This window comes from Hyaena hyaena, unplaced genomic scaffold (genome assembly GCF_003009895.1).
Source record: "Hyaena hyaena isolate Hyena2069 unplaced genomic scaffold, ASM300989v1 scaffold_395, whole genome shotgun sequence".
Lineage (NCBI taxonomy): Eukaryota > Metazoa > Chordata > Mammalia > Carnivora > Hyaenidae > Hyaena > Hyaena hyaena.
The window spans coordinates 1,583,347-1,602,880 of record NW_024081029.1 but is presented as its reverse complement, the minus strand read 5'-3'; the positions used below and the strand labels follow the sequence as shown (position 1 = coordinate 1,602,880).

Genomic DNA, 19,534 nt, shown 5'->3' with positions numbered 1-19,534 from the left:
GCTGGAATAACGAAGGTGCCTAGCATGGGGACTGAAAACCCAAATGGAATGAGGAAGGTATCCCTGGGGGGGATGGAGCAGGATCAGTGATAGGAGTGAGTTAAATACACTGTATATTTAGCATATATTAAGAATACAAAAAATAATCATGCAGCGTTTTCGCCAGAGAATAAAGTTACAAATATGGAAAGGAATCCTAATTGACTAGAATTGAATACTTCAATGTAAACTCAGGGATTTATAAAACTATCTCTATGATAGCGAAATAAATATACAGTAGTCTCTGCTTATCCACAGGAGATATGTCCCAAGACCCCCAGGGACTGCCTGAAACTGCAGATAGCACCAAACCATATATACATATACATGTATATGTACACACACACATCATGTATTTTCCTGTACATATAAATGTATGATAAAGTTGAATTTATAAATCTGAGATTTAAGAGATTAACCACAATAACTAATAATAAAATAGAACAATTAGAACAATATACTGTAATAAAAGTTCTGTGAATGTGCTCTCTTTCTCTCTCAAAACATCTTTCTGGGGGCACCTGGGTGGCTCAGTCTGTTAAGAATCTGATTCCTGATCTCAGCTCAAGTCATGATCTCACAGTTTGTGGGTTTGAGCCCCCATGTCAGGCTCCTGGAGCCTGCTTGGGATTTTCTCTCTCTCTCTCTCTGTCCCTCCCCCCCTCAAAATAAATAAATCAACTTAAAAAACAAAACATCTTTCTGTACCAAGGCACCTGTGAGGCTCAGTAGGTTGAGCATATGACTCTTGATTTCGGCTCGGGTCATAATCTCACAGTTCACGATACTGACGTCTGCATCAGGCTCTGCATTGACAGCATGGAGTCGGCTTGAGATTCTTTCTTCCTCTTTCTGCCCCTCCCCTTGTTCACACGTGCAGGATCTCTCTCAAAATAAATAAACTTAAAAAAAATCTTTCTGTACTTTGCTCCCTCTCCTTGTAATGATGTGGGGTGATCAAATGCATGTGATGAGTTGAAGGGAGGTGAATGACACAGGCATTGTGACATGTTGTTAGGTTACTACTGACCTTCTGACAATATCAGGAGGAAGATCGTCTTCTTCCAGGCTGCGGCTGGTTGACCCTTGTGACTGAAACCATGGAAAACAAAACTACAGATAAAGGGATGCCACTGTACATGTCTGTGCTTGTGCACGTGTGGTGTTCATGTTTACTTACATTTGCTAGCTCTGTCCACTGCAAGGGCATGATAAGGTCAAGAACCATATGTACACCTAGCACTCAGACCTTCGTTTCTAAAGACCTTTATCCACTGGAAACAGGGCTTCTTTGAATAAACAGAAGATTCCAAGGCCGGGGAAGAAAAAGTACAAGGTGAGCCCACAATATTTTATTGTGTCTGAAAGTGAGGAAATATTCAAAAAATGATGGGAACTTGTCAAACGCCACAAAAGCCAGGTTGGAGGGGTTCTCACTGGCCAAGTCAGAGATAATTTCAAGGTCAAAATAAACACAAAGTAACAGATTTACCAATTAATTTAAGTCCAATTGTAACAAATGTACCACTCTGGTGGGGAAGTGTAATAATGGAGGACATTGTGGATGTGTGGGGGTAAGGGACATAGAGTAAATCTTTGTACCTCCCCTTCAGTTTTGCTGTTAACCTAAAACTATTCTAAAAAAAACCAGTCTTTAAAGATAAATTAAATAGGGAGTCATGTGCCCATATTTATAGAAATAATCCATTGAACAAACAAATTGAAACTATGATGAGACAGGGGATTTTACATCACCTCAAAGTATCTTTTCAAGAGAGGCGTCTAGGTGGCTGAGTCACTCAAGTATCTGACTCTTGAGTTCAGCTCAGGTCATGATCTGATGGTTTGTGGAATCGAGCCCCATGTTGGGTTCCATACTTATGGTAAGAAGCCTGCTTGGGATTCTCTCTCCTCTCTGTCTCTCTCAAAATCAATAAACATTTTAAAAATATGTATCTTTTCAAGAAAAAATACCTAACTGCAAAGGTTAAAAGAGTAACTTCACAGTGGACAAGGTGGCCCCCTTACTGACGTGATGAAAGTGAATGCCACCAGCAACAGGCTGATGCAAAGAAAGGAGTGAAGCATCACTTTTGCAATATCCCTGCTGAAGATGCAGAACCTGAGTCTAAAGAAAAGGAAATATTAGGCAAACCTAAGTAGAGGACATTCTGTAAAGTGATTGGATCTTCAAATGTGTCAGGATCATTAGTCAAGGAAAGGCTGAGAAGGTGCTGCAGATGACAGAGGCTAAACAGACAAGTAAATGCAATGTGATTTTGAGCTTCAACCTTTTATTATAAAGGATATTATTTCAATGTGATCTGAGGACGAGACGGCAGTAAGGTATCAATGTTAACTTCCTAATTTTGAGGGTTGTACTGGGGCTATACCCTTCTTGTAGGAAATTCACGTTCAAGTATTCAGGTTGCTGAAGCATAATATCAGCAATGTACTCAACAATAGGTTCAGGAAAACAGAAGTTCTTTGTACTTACTGTAGACCCATCATTCCTGAGAGTTGATTTTTCTTCTAAATAAAGAAACAACAATAATATCACATTTATATGTCTGCTCAATTCTCCAGAATCTAGCTTGAACTCAAATAAACCACAGGTGGATCTTTGTCTTTTGAACTCCTAGCAATATATTGTTTCCCTTAGCAACTCACTGAAAGGTATGTTCATTCCCACTTACACAGTTCTTAACAAATTATTCTTGGTTTTCAATCTTTCCAGCCAATTATGTTTATTATATAACCATGGTTGAGGTTGATAGACCAAGATTACCAGAAGCACACTAAAATAAAAATAATAATAATAGTAAAATAACAACATAAAATGTTGAGTGTATTTAGCTTGCTGTAGCAAAGGTCAAGGCAACCCACAGGAGCTGTAGGAGTATCTCAGTAAGTGGGAGTTGAGAAAGGCTTTTTATGGGATTTGAGTTTCTGCTGGATGATTCAAAGGAGTTAAAAAAGCAGGGACAAATTCTGGATTGGAAGCCACCAAGAAGCAAGGCAGATTCAGTGATTGGGAATCCTAACACTTTCTGTCTCAGAGGTGGAGGATTAAGGCAAGCATAGAGGCGCCCCGGAGAAAGAAGCAGCAATCACCCACGTTAGTCAGAAGAGGGGGGTGTTTAGTCATTTCTGCAGTCATGCGGTGGCCTGTCTGTGGCATGTTCTTGGCAACGTTCATGGCCTATTGAGAATATTATGGTCTGGTTATCATCAGGGCTATTTTTCAATTTCTCACCAAAAATGTGGGAGAAGGGCTCCTGTGTGGCTCAATCGATTAAGCATCTGAATTCTGATCTCGGCTCAGGTCATGATCTCATGGCTCATGAGACTGAGCCCCGTGTTGGGCTCTGCACTGACAGTGTGGCACCTGCTTGGGATTCTCTCTCTCTCTCTCTCTCTCTCTCTCTCTCTCTCTCCCTCCCTCTCTCTGTCTATCTAGCTCTCTCTCAAAATAAATAAATAAAAATTTAAAAAAAAAGTAAGTGTTAAGTAGGTCTGTAAGAGGCAGACATTGTAAACATAGGAAGTAATCGCTGTAGCCTATTATTAAGGGAAGAAAGCGTGGAGCTAAAATAAAAATATGAAGAAGGAGGAGGAGGAGGAAGAGAAGGAGGAAAAGAGGAGAGGAAGAAGGAGGGGGAGGAGTGGAAGGAGAGGAAGGAAAGTAAAAATGTAGTAAAATGTAGTCAAACAAAGGGAAGAGTGGGAAGAGGGAGAGGAAGAAAACAGTAAATTGGCTGCTATTTCTAAGGCTTTACATACACCAAACATTTTTCATTTTCAAAGCCACACAGCAAATTAGCTAGTATTATTATCTTCATTTTACAGATGAGAAAATTGAGGAACTGGGAGATTAATTTCCCCAGTGCCACTCAGCTAGCAAGTAGCAAAGCCAGGGTCACTATATAATACACACGATGGTGGGTTTATACGTCCAATGGCTAAATATTTACTGAAGCTACCACATACAAAGTATTATCTGGTATTACAGGAAATCATATGATATAGCACCCTCTAAAATATGCCTGAAAACTCTTCCAAACATTTGCCATTCTCATCAATCCCCCTTCTTCCCCTCTTCCTCACAGTTTCAAAGGGTGTAACATAGTCTCACATGTCAGTTGAAATACGGGATCAACAATGTATCTTGTTTGACTTTAACTTTGACTTTAACTTACCCGCAACTCAGGCCTTCATCTCCTCCCATTCTTCTCCCTGTGCTTACCTTGTTTCTTTTTTAAACTCTGCTGCTCATGTACACTCCGTGTGTTGTGCCAATTGTCTGCTTATATATCTGTGTCTTAGGAGACATTATTTATATTTTTGGCTGTTTAGCATCTTGATTTCCTTTTGGGGAATTTCTCCTACCCAGTGGTATGCTGATAAAATCTGGCTCTCCAGGGGGAGAAAAAAAATATTTTTAAATAGTATTTTTACTAATAAAATGTTATTATAAATGTTACATACAAACCTTACATTTTGTTATAAATTTTACTGATATAAAGAACATATAACAATCTATAAATAATAATAAAATCTATAATACTCTGTCTTTCCATTGTAAATTCCATACGGCAATTAATTCTCACAGAATGCTTTTGTTTTTTTTAACTCTTTTTTTAAAATTTAAAAATAAAAACATATTTAATGACAGACAGAGTGCAAGTCAGGGAAGGGCAGAGAGAGAGGGAGACACAGAATCCGAAGCAGGCTCCAGGTTCTGAGCTGTCAGCAGAGCCCAACTGGGGGCTCAAACTCCCGAACTGCGAGATCATGAGCTGAGCCGAAGTTGGACGCTTAACCGACTGAGCCACCCAGGTGCCCCTGTAACTCTGGTAGCCAAACTATAGTAGTAGTTGATGACAACGTGTAGCTACGGCTCAAACGTTGCTGGCATTATCATGTACTTAATGAGCAAGGGAAAGGGAAACAACAAAGAGACATGTCAGAACTATTCTGGTTCATCGATGACATAAGTTCTTTGATGAATCTCATAACAGTTTTTGAATACTAGAGAAATATTTCCTCAATTTTTTGAGCTCTTTGTAATGTAATGGCTGCAGCTGTCATACAATTTTAAATTTAATCTGCATTATTTCTCCATCACTTTCTTAAGTCTGAACAACCAAGAAAACGATAAATCAAGTCCTACTTTGTAGCATTTGTGAGTTTGTATGGTACAAAACAGTCCCACCCCAGACAATTTCGTAGCCCATCAATGTATCATATTTCCACCCCAAAGCCACAGTAGATGCAATGCAAATAACCTTAAGGACATAAATAATAGTAAAATGTCGTAAAACAATTAGGAAGTGGTAAGTTTTGAGTACTATTTTTGTTTTAATTTAATTTATTTAACTGTACGTTAAAATCATTTAATTTTAAATAATTACTGTTTTTAACAAGTGGCTTATAAACTTCCTGAAAATGGAACAATTGGCTGTTAGGAGCAGTACAAGCCAGTCTAGCACACCACTGCTTCTTCCCTACAGGTCATGGGCACTCTTGGGTAGGAAGAACCATCTTCCATGTTTTATAAAGGAGACCAAAGGAAACAGGTCTCCCCTCCACCACAAGGAGTCAAGGGACAGGCCTAGATGCTAAGCTTGGCCCCTAATGTGCTCCTCCTGGGGTCTGAATTTTGACTGACTCATAAAATGAGGGAAGAAACAATTGGAGATCCATTGCCCATCATGGCGGCAGTTGCTAACCAACCAGCTCCTGCTGTGGAACCGTGCTAGGCTTCCCTTCCTACTGTGTGGAGGGCCCCTGGTTACTGCCTTTCTTAACACCTGTTCTTAAGCCTGTGATCCTCCCATGTCTTTCTATAAGCTACCTGTGGGATCTCTCTATTGCTCACACTCAACAAACCCAACAGTTACTGTGCAAGGTCTTAGAGGGATTGGCTGGATCTTCCTGTTTCTAAATCTTGTACCTCACATAGTGCTAACACCAGGTGAAGAATCAATAAATATTTGCTAAAATGAATATGTGAATGGATTTTATATGTGAACATGTGAACGTTAGGGTAACATTCCTGATTATATAGATCATATACAACCCCCTAACATAATTTGAAATAATAAGATAACATTCTGAGTTCCAGAGTTTCAGAATAAATGTTGTAGCACGATGTTTCTGCGTGTGATAATTATACAGTAGTCCTCTCCTTATCAGTGAGGGATAAATTCCAAGATCCTCAGTGGATGCCTGAAGCCACAGAGAGTAAACAGCCCCATATATACTGTTTTATTCTTATACATAGACACCTCTGATAAAGTTTAATTTATAAACCAGGTGCAGTGAGAAATTATTAATATCTAATAATAAAAGAGGACAATTATAACAATACAGATCTTCCTCAGCTTACGATAGAGTTACATCCTGATAAACCCATTGTAAGTTGAAAATATCATAAATCAAAAAATGCTTTTAATACACCTAACCTACAGAATATCACAGCCTAAGCCTAGCAAAGCTTAGATATGCTCAGAACACTTACATGATCCTGGAGCTGGGCAAAATCATCTAACACAAAGCCTATTTTATAATAAAGTGTTGACTGACTCAAGTGAGTTAGTGAGTACTACATGCAAAGGGAAGAACAGAGTGGCTGTATGGATGTGGAATGCTTGTAAGTGTGAAGCTTATGCTCGTGATGGTGTGGCTGACTGCGGCTGCCACTCCCAGCATCACAGGAAAGAATGGAGCCACCCAGCTAGCCCAGGGAAAAGACCCAAATTCATACTTCAGAGGAGGGTTTCTACTGAATGCATATCACTTTCACACCATCCTAAAGTCAAAATGTTAGTAAGTCAAATTATAAGTCAGAGACCATCTGTGTACTGTAATAAAAGTTATATGAGTATGCTCATTCTCTCTCATGCTCTTACTCTCTCTCTCTCTCTCTCCGAATATCATTGTACTTTACCCACCCTTCTTCTTGTGACTATGTGAGAAGATAAAATGCCTAGAAGGCACCATGAGGCAGAGTTAGGCTACTATTGACCTTCCCACAATTCTTCAGAAGGAGGATCACCCGCTTCCACACATCAGTAACTGAAACTGCTGAAACAAAACCACAGATAAAGGACTTCAAGCATATTTGTTATTAGGTATCTCTCTATATTAGGATGTTGATAGTCCTGTTGATGTTAATAATAATCCCACTGGTAGTGGGAGGAGGTGGTATTTGCCAAGTGTCTGGATATTTCTCGTGCCTACTTTATATCCTTTCCACCTGCCTTTCACTGCAGCCATTGAGGCAACGAGCTTCCTACAGGTGATCCCTGATAACTCATCACCTCAGCTCCACTGCATTCTCTGGGACTTCCCTGACGTCTTGGCAAGGCACAGCCATTCACACAAAATTTAGAAGTGAGAGAACTAACAGACAAGTCTTAATTTACGGGGATTTGAAGTGTGTAAGTAGTTCGTCCCTTCATTTGTCCCTCCAAGAGAAAATTCTGAGGAACATTCATTCTACAAGGCTTTTCCCAGGGTCCCAGCAAGACTGAGCCCCAGTTGCCCAAGGTGATGACAGACTCAATGACATACTCTTGTATTGGTTTCTTTCTCCTCTACTTGTCCCAGTTGCCTACTCCTGTCCCCTGGGATCATGTCCCAAATAAACTACCTTGTCTGAGGCTCAGATTTTTGAGGAAGGCCGAACTAAGATAATAACTCAGAAAAAAATTTTTTTAAAGGAAAGAGCATTTTTCTCTTCAACTCTTCCTAACATCTCAGTTATTCACAACTTGTCGCAAGTTGATTCAAAACCAGAATTCAACAGTAGGTAGTGGTAAAGGCTACATTGTGTCCCTCCAAAATTTATATATGAAAGCCTCTACTCCCAGAACCTTGGAAATGTGACCATATTTGGAGAGATGGCCTTTAAAGAGATGATTAAGTTAAAATGAGGCCACAACCTGAGCCATAATCCAGTTTAGTGTCCTTCTAAGTGAGGACAGGGCGAGAAGGTAGTCATCTCCAAACCAAAGAAAAGGGCTTCAAAAGAAACCGAAACCTACCAATACCTTGATCTTAGACTTCCAGCCCCCAGACTGTGAAAATAAATTTCTGTTCTTTAAGCCACTCAACCTGGGCTACTTTTTTTTAATGGTAGTCCTAGCAAACAAATTCAGTATATTAACAGAAAATAATATTTTTTTACCCTTTACTAGTATAGGACCTACTTACCAATCCATCAAGAGAGAATTCTTTTAGAAAGGCACAGAGGTTTAATATTCATGATACTGTTGAGTCATTGACAAAATGTAAAGTTATTTTTAGGATTCTCTCTATATGACATCAATATATTTTCTAAAGTTTTGTAGTTCAAAGAGACAAAGTTTCTCTCACCTGGGACTGCAGCTCATCAGAAATGAAACATTTCCATATATCACTGTGTAAAAAGTGCATCTCTACCATGGCAGACTTTTCTAACTTTCAGGATTGGAAGGAGCATTCTTTTCTCATGTTGCTGTAGAGGGAAGCATGGCTGGGCATTATATAAAACGTTGATAAAACCTGGAAATGTTCACAGTTTGTGGGAGGTATTTCAGATCATGGAATAAAGAGGAAGGGTAAATTATATTGAGTTGCTTTCTGTATTGATTTAATGCCTCGTTACTTTTTCTGGATCATGGAGAGTTCCCAGAACACTCTGCTTTCCTCTTTACTTTTCCTTTGATCCACAGTAACCAGTTGTGTGCGTGGAAGGGCCATTGTTACTCCAACATGAAGGAGAGAGACCTAGAAAAGATGGGAAAGCAGGTGAGGCCAATATGGTGAGGGCTGTGAGGGCAGCCAAAGTGAATGAAAGGCCTTTCTCTAAGGGGAAAACAATTATTTCAATTCTCTCTCTCATAACTCACACTTAAAATTTGGGCATAAATAGATCATTGGAAGATATTAAAGAGCCATGATTAATATCATATGTAGAAATGTTATCTAAAACTGTTAGGAGGCTAGGCCACAGAAAAACAAACATCCATAAGCAAGCAACAGTTTCTTCATATCAACATGTCACTGGTCACATTTTTCAAAACACCAGCCTTAAATTCCTGTGGGAATCATAATATATATTTATTACAAAAAGAGAAAAAGGAAAAATATTTCTTTTTTTTTAAATTTTTTTAATGTTTTATTTATTTCTAGGAGAGAGAGAGAGACAGCGTGAGCAGGGGAGGGCCAGAGAGAGAGGGAGTCACAGACTGAAACAGGCTCCAGGCTCCGAGCTGGCAGTCAGCACAGAGCCCGATGCGGGGCTCGAACCCACGAACCGCGAGATCATGACCTAAGCGAAAGTCGGACGCTTAACCGACTAAGCCACCCAGGCGCCCCAAAAGGAAAAATATTTCTAAGGAACTCTTCAGTCAAGTTTGAGTGTATTAGCTAAAAGTGATGTAATCAAATGAAGTCTACTACTGTGGAATTCTGTGCTAATTAGCAGAGAGAAAGGTGACTTCAGCAGAAACGATATGACAATGGTCCAAGGAAGAACACTTCATCTGGAAAAGTATGTGCTGAAGGTACACAAGCCCATTGTTTATGTGGTCCCAATAAAGGACCCTCACAAAAGGGATACTACTTCTCCAAAGGGATTATTGAATTTTTAGCCGTTCCAGAATGAAGACTGAAAGGTCTTTTGATATCCCACTCCTTAACTTGTTTGATGTGTTTACAGAAATTTGGGTGGGGGCATTCTTTAAAGAGCATATGGGAATATAAATTACTCTGGGCTCCATTGGTTAGGATCACGTGCTATATGAAATAATTACCCAATTTACTCCAGAACAGTAATGAAATTTGCAGTTAGTGATCAGTCAGGTGCTAGATCACTTTCATTGGTCATCAATTTTTAACCTCAGTTGAGAGATTTTCTCAAATGACATATTTAATTGATACAGATAAAGAAGAAATAAGCCACCCACCAAAAAAGAGGTGGCCATTGCGAGTTATCTAAATCTCTAAGATGACAGAAGGAAAGTAACCTCATGCTGAGTTCAGTAATAACCAGCCTTCATGTCTGAGCTCCAAAGAGTACTCTGAAATACAGATGTGTTCCTTCTTACCGCAATCCCTGCTTTTTATAGTCTGCTAGTGAGCAGACCATTTCTTTCCTTTATCCTTTCTTGCTTTCATGCTTTCTTCCTTGAATTATGAAGAAGCATCAGCCTGGGGCCCTACTTTATGTTATAGACAGTCTGCCAGGAGGACAGAGTACATAGAACTGAGAGGAAACTCAGAGTTCTGCATCTGAAGCAATAAACAGATGCTTTGGGAAGAGGTAAGAAACACCTATCTGGAAAGTTCCAACCAATTAACACTAATAAAGGACCAGGGTCTGTACAGTAAAAAGTTCTGGAATGGTTGGTGTATACTAATAAATAGCAATGTAACACACAAGCAGTGCTTTAACAGGTTTTAACTTAAAACCTCAGACTCTTGCTATGTCGGTGCAGAACCAGAAGAAGACAGAAACACTAACACAATCTCCTTACAGAGGAGCATATACACAAATTTGGGATAATCCGTGACAGCCACCCAGCAATATATTTACTACACCTGCTATCCGAGAAGGTGGAGGTGTCTTTCCCTGTCCACTCACAGATTTGTGAGTGTATGTGGCCTGGTGGAAACAGACAAGGAATTTAGACAAACATACTGCCCACTCATTAGCATGTGGTTTTGGCAAGTTGCTTCACCTCTCTGAGAAGTGGGTTTTGCCATCTATGAAGTGCGAATAATGATAATATCCACCAGAGCTATTTCCAAGGGGCTAACCACATTTGCAACTTGTCCTGAAATAAAGTAAAAACTGCACACAAAGCACATAACTTGGGAAATACTTGATAAATGTTCATTTCCATCTTTTCTTTTTCCTCCCACCACATGTATTTCCTTGTTGATAGTCACTTCTGGCACAGCAAACAAAGGCGATGGGTTCATTGACAACCACTTAGGCAAGAGCGGTCAAACCGGTAAACGATTTGACAGTGTGCTGAGCGGAAGCTCCAGAGAGAGGGGCTGCAGGGATTACTTCTCCCCCTGAGCACATTCTCCACAAGAGGCACATTTTTAGCAATTCTGGGAAAGTATTATGTTGTCATGAAAGAATGAGAAAGAGACAAGCATGGGAGCAATACCGAGGCAGTCAAGGAAGCTGCCTCATTGACATCTTGATGAGTCCCTTGAGGCTCAGCCACACCTTGGTTGGCTTCCCCAAAAGAATGTTAGATCTGGAATCCCTTTCAAGGCAAAATTACGCCAAAATAATTGAGAAGTTCTAGCCCCCATTCCTTCTTTTTCGGACTAGAGTGACAAGATGAACCTTAATGGCAGAGTGTAGGGAAATACACAGGAAAAAGAGACAGGCGCTGACTTTACTGCTCTGATGCAACCCTTTTGGTTGTGACTTGACATCTTTAAATATCTCAATTGGTACCGTAACAGACCTTTCCGGATCATTAAGTGATTCTTCTTGGGAACACTCTAGATTATTGCTAGCAAGGCATTGTTTTTCTGTGCTTCCATGCAAAACGGGGAGTAGGGAGGGGGAAAGATTCTGAAGACAGGCTTGGAGCACAATTAGACACACGCTACAGTCTCCAGCTCTATCTCGGCAGCAAACTTGGGTGGCTAAGTTTCCACAACATTTGTAGGGAAACAAATACTCTATAATTGCAGGCTTATGCTGTTCTTGTAATGGTTTCATCAATGTCCTCAGTCCCTCCTGAAGGCTTGAGAGGATTATGAGTTTCATGACAAATACACATAGCAGAGGGGTAGCCTGTGGAAGCCAAGAACTCTGGAGCAGCTGGGCAGATTGTGACCTTGAGTAAAAACTTACTACTTTACATGGTTTGTTTCCACATGTAAAAGCCAGAGCTCCAAACTTCAATAGGACTTTATGAAGACAAGTTGGGTATCACTAGTTCAAATGTCTCTAACCACCTTCACCTTTTTCTTTAGTCACACTCCCTCTGTCTATTCTCCATCCCTCTTTCCCTCCATCCTATGATGAAGTTGAGACTCTACTGAAAGGGTCAATAAACAGAAACCCTATGTTTCAAGACTGATGACCTTATTCAGACCCTCCCAGCCTCTGTACTCTCCATAGACCTGATGTGAAGGGGAGACTGGGAACGAATGTGTAGCTCAAAGCATAACATGATTATCTTTACACATTAGGTCAACTTATAGAAACTAGACCATCCCTAGAGAAAATACTAAAGTGTATACTCACTAAGATTAAAAGGTATGTTGATTTATTTGAAAGATGGCTATTAACTGAAGAATGTGAAGTTACCTAAATTTTGGCCAGCACAATAAACTGAACAGAAATACCAAAGAATAGAGTTTAATAATTTAAAAGGCCCCAGAAGAATTAGTTTATACTTGAGCAGAGGTTTCTTTATGTACCTTATCTAAAATCAGGGTAAGTATTCTAATTTACAGATAGCCCACACCTGAGGCTCCTCTTTTGCAAGTCCACATTTTCCCAGGAAGTAGGTTGGTTGCAGCAGGAGCAAACTGCAAGGGTTGGCAAAAATTTCCCTGAAGTTCCAGATGTAAATATTTTAGGCTTTGCGGGTCACACACATATGGTTTGGTGACCTCTGTAGCAACTACTCCCCCTACCATTGTAGCTTGGAAGAAGCCATAGACAATATATAAACGAATGGGTGTGGTCTTGCCCCCATAAAACTTTAGCTATGAACCCTGAAGTTTAAGTCTTATAGTTTTCACATGTCACAAAATATTAGTCTTCCTTGAATGTTTTTTAATCAGCTAAAAATGTTTGTATGGTTCCTGGGCCACACAGAAACAGGAAATGGCCCATGGTCGGTGTTTGCCAATGCCAGCATCCCACAAGGACAATGAGTTGTATAGGCAGAAAATATTAGTCTGGATTGGATAAATCAGGAAAACTGACTTTTTATATTAACTTCATATGAGGGGAAAAAGTTACACACATGAAAATATGTTCAAAATATTATGTATTATACATATAATATTATACAACATAATAGTTGTTGGTGATGTTTATTTATGTAGAAACTGCCATGTATATAAGTTTACCACATAAAAACCCAGAAGCACACAAGTAGGCATGGATTGTCAAAAAGCACAAAGGTAGTAAATGTGCACATACATAGGTCAAAGTTGAGGTATGAATTTGTCTCCAATATCATTGGAAGCAAAAGCGAAAGGGAAGCATTCAATTCAATTCAACAAATATTTATTTTGTTAGTTTCTCCTACGAGCCAACCATCATTCTAGGTACTAGGAATATGAGAATTAAAACAGAACAAAGTCTTGGCTGTCACGACATAAAATAGTTATGAGATAGATTCTCTTGATAATAAGACAAAATAGCAAGACTTTAAGGGAAGTGAAGACTTTGTAGACCTCCTAGGTGTAGAGAACTGTTAACAATTTTACTTTAGGCTCTGCATAGTCAACCCTGCTATGCTATGAAAACTTTTGTCTCAATGACATGCCTATGAAAGTGCAATATTAAATTTTTTCTTGCATCCTTCAGTGAAAACTGAGGACAGGACACCAAAGCTTGCCTCAGTAAAAGTAACCCTGCAGTCAGCCAACACAGCCTAGTGTCAGTATATAATTTTTAGCTGATCTAAACTAATCCAAGAATAGGACATGGATTACTAGATAGAAACCGCATCTCAAAATCTACCTCAGAATAACCTTGGAAGCTTCTGAAATATTGTAGATGTTTGGACTGCACTAGCGAATCAGAATCTCTGAAAGCGGGCCTAATAATCTGCATTTTGAAAGAGCGCCTTGAGATTTTGAGAACCTTTAACTCTTAGTAGGAGGTTTTAAACTGTTTGCCTTCTTCAGGTGTTGTGAAATCAATCTGGAGGACAGTATTTTTTTTTGAAAGAGATTAAAATAAAATAGAAAGAATACTAAATATTAATAGTGGACTACACTTTTTAAAAATATGTACTTAAGTAGTACAGATGGTAAACATAAGCATATTTTTCAGAAACTTTTATTTTTATGTATACATGTAGTATAAGTCATACCTATATATCTTTATTATGGGTTTCACTCAAAAAATTCTAAAACCACTGACCAAGAGGTACACATCGACTTCAGATCCTTCAAAGGGGCTCTAAAAATATCAGTCTTCTCTGATCTGAGAACCAAAAGCAAACAGTTGAGTGTAGCATTCTCCGGCAGGAATCTAAAGGGTGTGTATTCTGTGTTTTGCCAATAAAGTAGGAGACAATAGGGTTAAAATCCTTGGGATAGATGTGTTTAAATAAGAACACTGACTGGAAGATGATGGTGAGAGACATAATGGTGTTTTATAATAATGGTAATGGAAGAGGAGGAAATTGGATCTAACGATCTCATAATAAAGTAATTGGGCCTCTTAAATTTTAATATCATCAAAGGTAACTATTTATTGCTAGTATCTATGCCATTGGCACCTTATGCATATATATATGTGTGTGTGTGTGTGTGTGTGTGTATATATATATATATATATATATATAATGTGCTTTTGTTCTAAGCATACACTAGTGAAGGAAAACATCAAATATCCTTTGTTTACCATGATATGTTCATTCATATTTTTAAAAATACATATTGTTGGAGGGGCTGAGCTGTCCCTGTGGATTAACATTCTGGGAAACCATGTACAAACTCATGACCACCTACAGAGGTCTTCTGGCCATAAAATAGCAAAACATTTCCCCAGGCCATTTTTGTGTTCTCGATTTACTAGTTTACGTGAAGCAATAATTCACCCCAATTTTATTTATGATATCGGAGGATAAAACTTAGAACATGTCAGTGCATTGACTCTTTACGATTAACAGACCTAAATTTAAGTTTCCATCCAAACCTATATAGTCACCTCTTTACAAATTCATTCCCCTCCCAAAATTATGATGCAGGTCCCATTATAGCAGGTGCTATTTCAGAAAGAGCAGATGCTTCCGTCAGTTTCAGTATTTGTAATATGAATGCACTTGTAATATGAATGTGAGATATGCATTTCACAAAAAGCATATCTTTCAAAGACTCAGCACAGAGAGTGACTTTATTGTGGCTACAGATATTAAGTCAGTTCCGAAATAAAACAACAAAGGCCGTATTTCCTGTTTGAACAAAGCTTTGTGAATGCAACTTAGTTAAGTATTAAACAATTTTTATTACGTGGAACTTGTTCTTTAGAGCAAGTGTTTGTTTTTAACACAGAATTCATAGAAGAGTTTCACCGTGTTTGTGAACTCAGAAATGTCTCAAATTTTGTGTATATTGATGTATAGATTTTTCTAGGGAGTGGACTCATAGCTTTCACCAGTTTCTCAAAGGAATTCATGACAAACAAAAGCATCACAAAACAAACTTTCACTGATTTAAAGCCAGGCTTTATTTTTCCATTCCGTGATTTAAACTCTGGATCTTCTCCGTCTGTCTTCAGATAAGATCGAGCACAGTTTTTTCCTTGTATTTGTATAATTTATTCTTGAAGGATTTCATTAGGTAACACCCTGACATTCTCTTCTCCAAAAGAGAGACAAACAAAGCTTCACCGGGAAGAAAAACAGTTGAGAGGAATGGTTTCAAAGGAAGTACAAAAGCCAAGGTCTAAGTCTCTTTAGAGATGTTTATGTCCACATTGGAGCAGTAAAATAATGTACAAAGCTTGCTGATAAATAACGTGTTCCTTCTATAGTAGTAGACGAAATCACAATGGAATGTCAAGCCAGGTAAATCATAAGGAAAGTACTTTGGTTAGGTCAACATTTCTCTCAAATAGTAGAGGTTAATATTAACATGGTTTCCTAGAAAACGATCCTCTCCTTACCATAAATCACACAACAAATGCACAACCCAGTCCATTTTTGAAGTATCTCTTAAAATCTGCAACCAAGGAAGTTTAAATGGATAATGTGTAGTGAAAGATATGGGACAAACTTTGTTAAATGGTGACATTATGCACTTTGACTCCAAGCGAAGTTGATCTTCCTCCATGAGGCTAAGATAAGTTCAGCACGTGATAACCTTGTATTGATTTAAAAACATTTTTTAAATGTTTATTTGTTTTTGAGAGACAAAGAGAGATAGAACACGAGTGGGGAGAGGGCAGAGAGATGGTGACACAGAATTCCAAGCAGATTCTGAATCTGTCAGAGCAGAGCCCGACACAGGGCCCAAACTCACAAATGGAGAGATCATGACCTGAGTCGAAGTCGGATGCTTAAGTGACTGAGCAACCCACAGGCCCCTAACCTTGTGTGGATTTTAAATAATTCCAAGCCTGCAGGAGTAGGTCAGTTCTCTGAATTAATACAAAACCAAAGTATCATTTGTTCAATAGAAGTTTTATCAGACATTTTCAAGGAAATGACAGAATATTTTCATTAACACTAAATATTGACTTCAATATACATGACAATAGTTAGGAGTGATAATTTAGTTTGCTTGTTCTTAAATCACAGAAATTCATCAGTTATTCCTATATCACATCCTGAATGCATTCACTGAACAAATCATTCAGTGCTTTCCATGTGTCAGACACTGCCCTATGGAAGTAATGGTTCCTAAGGGTTTGTAACGCTGAAGAAGGACAGGAAGGATTTCCTAACTGAAACATGGATAGAATGGATGATAAGTGAGTAAATCATTTTGTCTTGGACAAGCATGGGCGGCAGTGACTAGCAAATCTTGATACCACAAGTCAGATGGCAAAAAGTAAATTGTTTTAAACAATAACAACAACATCCCATGGGCTTATTAAGTGCCAGGTAGTCTACTAAGAAATCGAAAGAGCTTACTTACTGTGTCTAAACTGCACAGAAACCCCACAAAGTGGATATTTGTAATAGGACTCTGGGTCCCAAATGACAGAAACTCAGCTTGTAAAACCCAGTAAAATGAGAATGTGGTTTGATCCCTGAAATCACAGGCATGTCTGGGTGGCTCAGTCGGTTAAGCCTCTGACTTTGGCTCAGGTCATGATCTCATGGTTCATGGGTTCGAGCCCCATGTTGGGTTCTGTGCTGACAGCTCAGAGCCTGTCTCCCTCTCTCTCGCTTTCCCTCCTCTCTCTCTCAAACATGAATAAATGTTAAAAAAAAGAACTCTAAAATCACAGGCACTAGTTTCTAGAAGTGTTGTCAAGTTCCTCACTGGGTCTGTCATCTCTGCTCTCTTTGCAAGTCTCCCACATTCTTCTTTCTTGGTCTTTAAATGGATTTCCTCTGGTCCTTATGTCTCTCTACCAGAAAACAAGACCGTGAATAATTCTCAAGTTTTACAACCTACATTTTTAACACCTAAGAAAGGCTATCCTTTCTGAGTTGCAATTCTAATATTCCTGGCAGGGACACTATCAACCAAGATTTATTCAGATGCCCAACACCACACCACCAGTGTTCAGTAAGTCATGTCTATTAAATTAAGGTAATAAGAACTTGAAATGTCAATCCTTCTGATTTTACTTTCCTTCATACACTTTTATCCTTCTCCCAGTTAGAGAAATTCAGAAGCTTTAGCATTTTTCTATAAGGAAAGTAAAAAGAAAAAATACAGGGGCACCTGGGTGGCTCAATCAGTTAAGTGTCTGACTTCAGCTCTGGTCACAATCTCACAGTTTATGAGTTCAAGCCCCCGCATCGGGCTCTGTGCTGACAACTCAGAGCCTGGAGCCTACTTCGGATTCTGTGTCTCCCTCTCTCTCTCTCTGTCCCTTCCCTACTCACACGTAGTCTCTCTCTCTCAAAAAATAAATATACATTAAAAATTTTTTTTAAAAAGAAAAAATACATTGACATTCATTCGTAGGTTTGGCTTAGTTGTTGTTGGTTGGTTGGATTTTGTTTTGTTTTGCTTTGCTTTTCATGCTTCCTAACTAACTTCTTGAGACTTAAAAGGAAGTCCCTGAAGAAAGTGGATCAAAGAGTTTACATTACAACTCCTACACTTGGAAGGGAGATGGTTGAGGGTTACCTGTGCTGAGAGAGAGAAAGAAAAAAGGGAAGGGTGGAGCCAAGAAGAAGAAGACAGAATCTCCAGACCAGGAGGGTCACAGGGGAATTAGGGATGAGAAGGAAAAGTTAGCCTGAAAATATGGCTAATCATCATAAAGTGGCCAGCTCTAGGAAGCAGAGTAGAAGCCAAGATAATGGACTGTCCTTGTGCTTACAGAAAAGCCATGTCAGTGGCTGTTGTCACTATTGGACAGAGGATGGCTGGCAGTGTCAGCTGCCTCTACTTCAGCCATGTATTACCCAGCATCTGAGCATCCATCTGTGCCCAAAACTCTGCTCAGCCTCTTATGGGCACTATCTTTATCATCAATCCAGGGCCCTCATAAGTACCCCAAAACAGAGCATAGGAAACTAGACCCACCAGATACAGCAGTGGTAGAAAAGAGAAAGCCCTAATACAGGTATTTGAGGGGGCTGAAGAGTGGCAAAACTCCCTCTTATTTACCACTTTGTCAATTTCCAGGACAGTCATGTAGATGACAGGTAGGAAAGGGACATTTTCAGAAAAAGTTCCGGCATGGTTGCAGGGCAGATGAAAACATAATCACATCGTAGGATATAAATATTCTCATTTGACATGTAAGGCAACTAATTTTTAAATACTTACCGAGGTGCTTGGGTGGCTCAGTCAGTTAACCCTCTGACTTGGTTCAGATCATGATCTCATGGTTTGTGGGTTCAAGCCCCACATCTGGCTCTGTGCTGACAGCTCAGAGCCTGGAGCCTGCTTCAGATTCTGTGTTTCCCTCTTTCTGTGCCCCTTCTCCACTTGCTCTCTCTCATGTGCATTCACTCGCTCGCTCGCTCTCAAAAATAAATAAACATTAAAGAAAAAAATTTTTTAAGTTAAATACTTACCCAACGTCACAGAGCTAGGAAATGCCGAGCCACACGCAGACTCAGCCACAGCTCCGAAGCACGATGCAACAGTTCCTCAACATTCAGATCTTGGTGGCAGCTTCTTTAATAAATAAAAGTGTGCAAGAGGTATTTGTGGACATTTTTGGAATCGAAATTCCAACTTCTGGCACCAGAGGAATTATACAGCTATCGGAGCAGCCATGGAAACAGATGACTCTACGATAGAGTGTACAGTGTTGTGAGAAGGGTGTGTTGGTTTGGTTTTGATTTCTGAAAACAATGTAGTTGTCTCTATCCATTATTTCTCTATATCTCTATGTCTTGAACTCAGATTGGGGTCTGAGGTTATGTTTTGTGGGTGTTTTGTATATGTGTATTTCCATTTTAATGAAACATTAATATGTGCATAGTATGGATCATTTGGCCCATTCAAGTGATCATTTTCAAGGGACAGAAAGATCCAAAGGCCATAGAAATCATAAGACTTTAATCCATAAGCATTAGTAGGAACTTTTAAAAATTCTTCCATAAAATTCACAGTAATTGTAGAAAAATCAAGTGTGAATTAT

The 19,534-nt window shown here is 39.2% G+C and overlaps 1 long non-coding RNA gene across 1 annotated transcript in view; it reads left to right on the top strand.

Moving 5' to 3' along the window:
* Positions 1-1,162: 1,162 nt before the first annotated feature.
* LOC120244951 overlaps positions 1,163-19,534 on the top strand; it is a 66,651-nt gene continuing 48,279 nt past the window's right edge. Inside the window, exon 1 of the long non-coding RNA XR_005531671.1 lies at positions 1,163-1,375. This is a non-coding gene — a long non-coding RNA (uncharacterized LOC120244951). The remainder of the gene's footprint in view (positions 1,376-19,534) is intronic.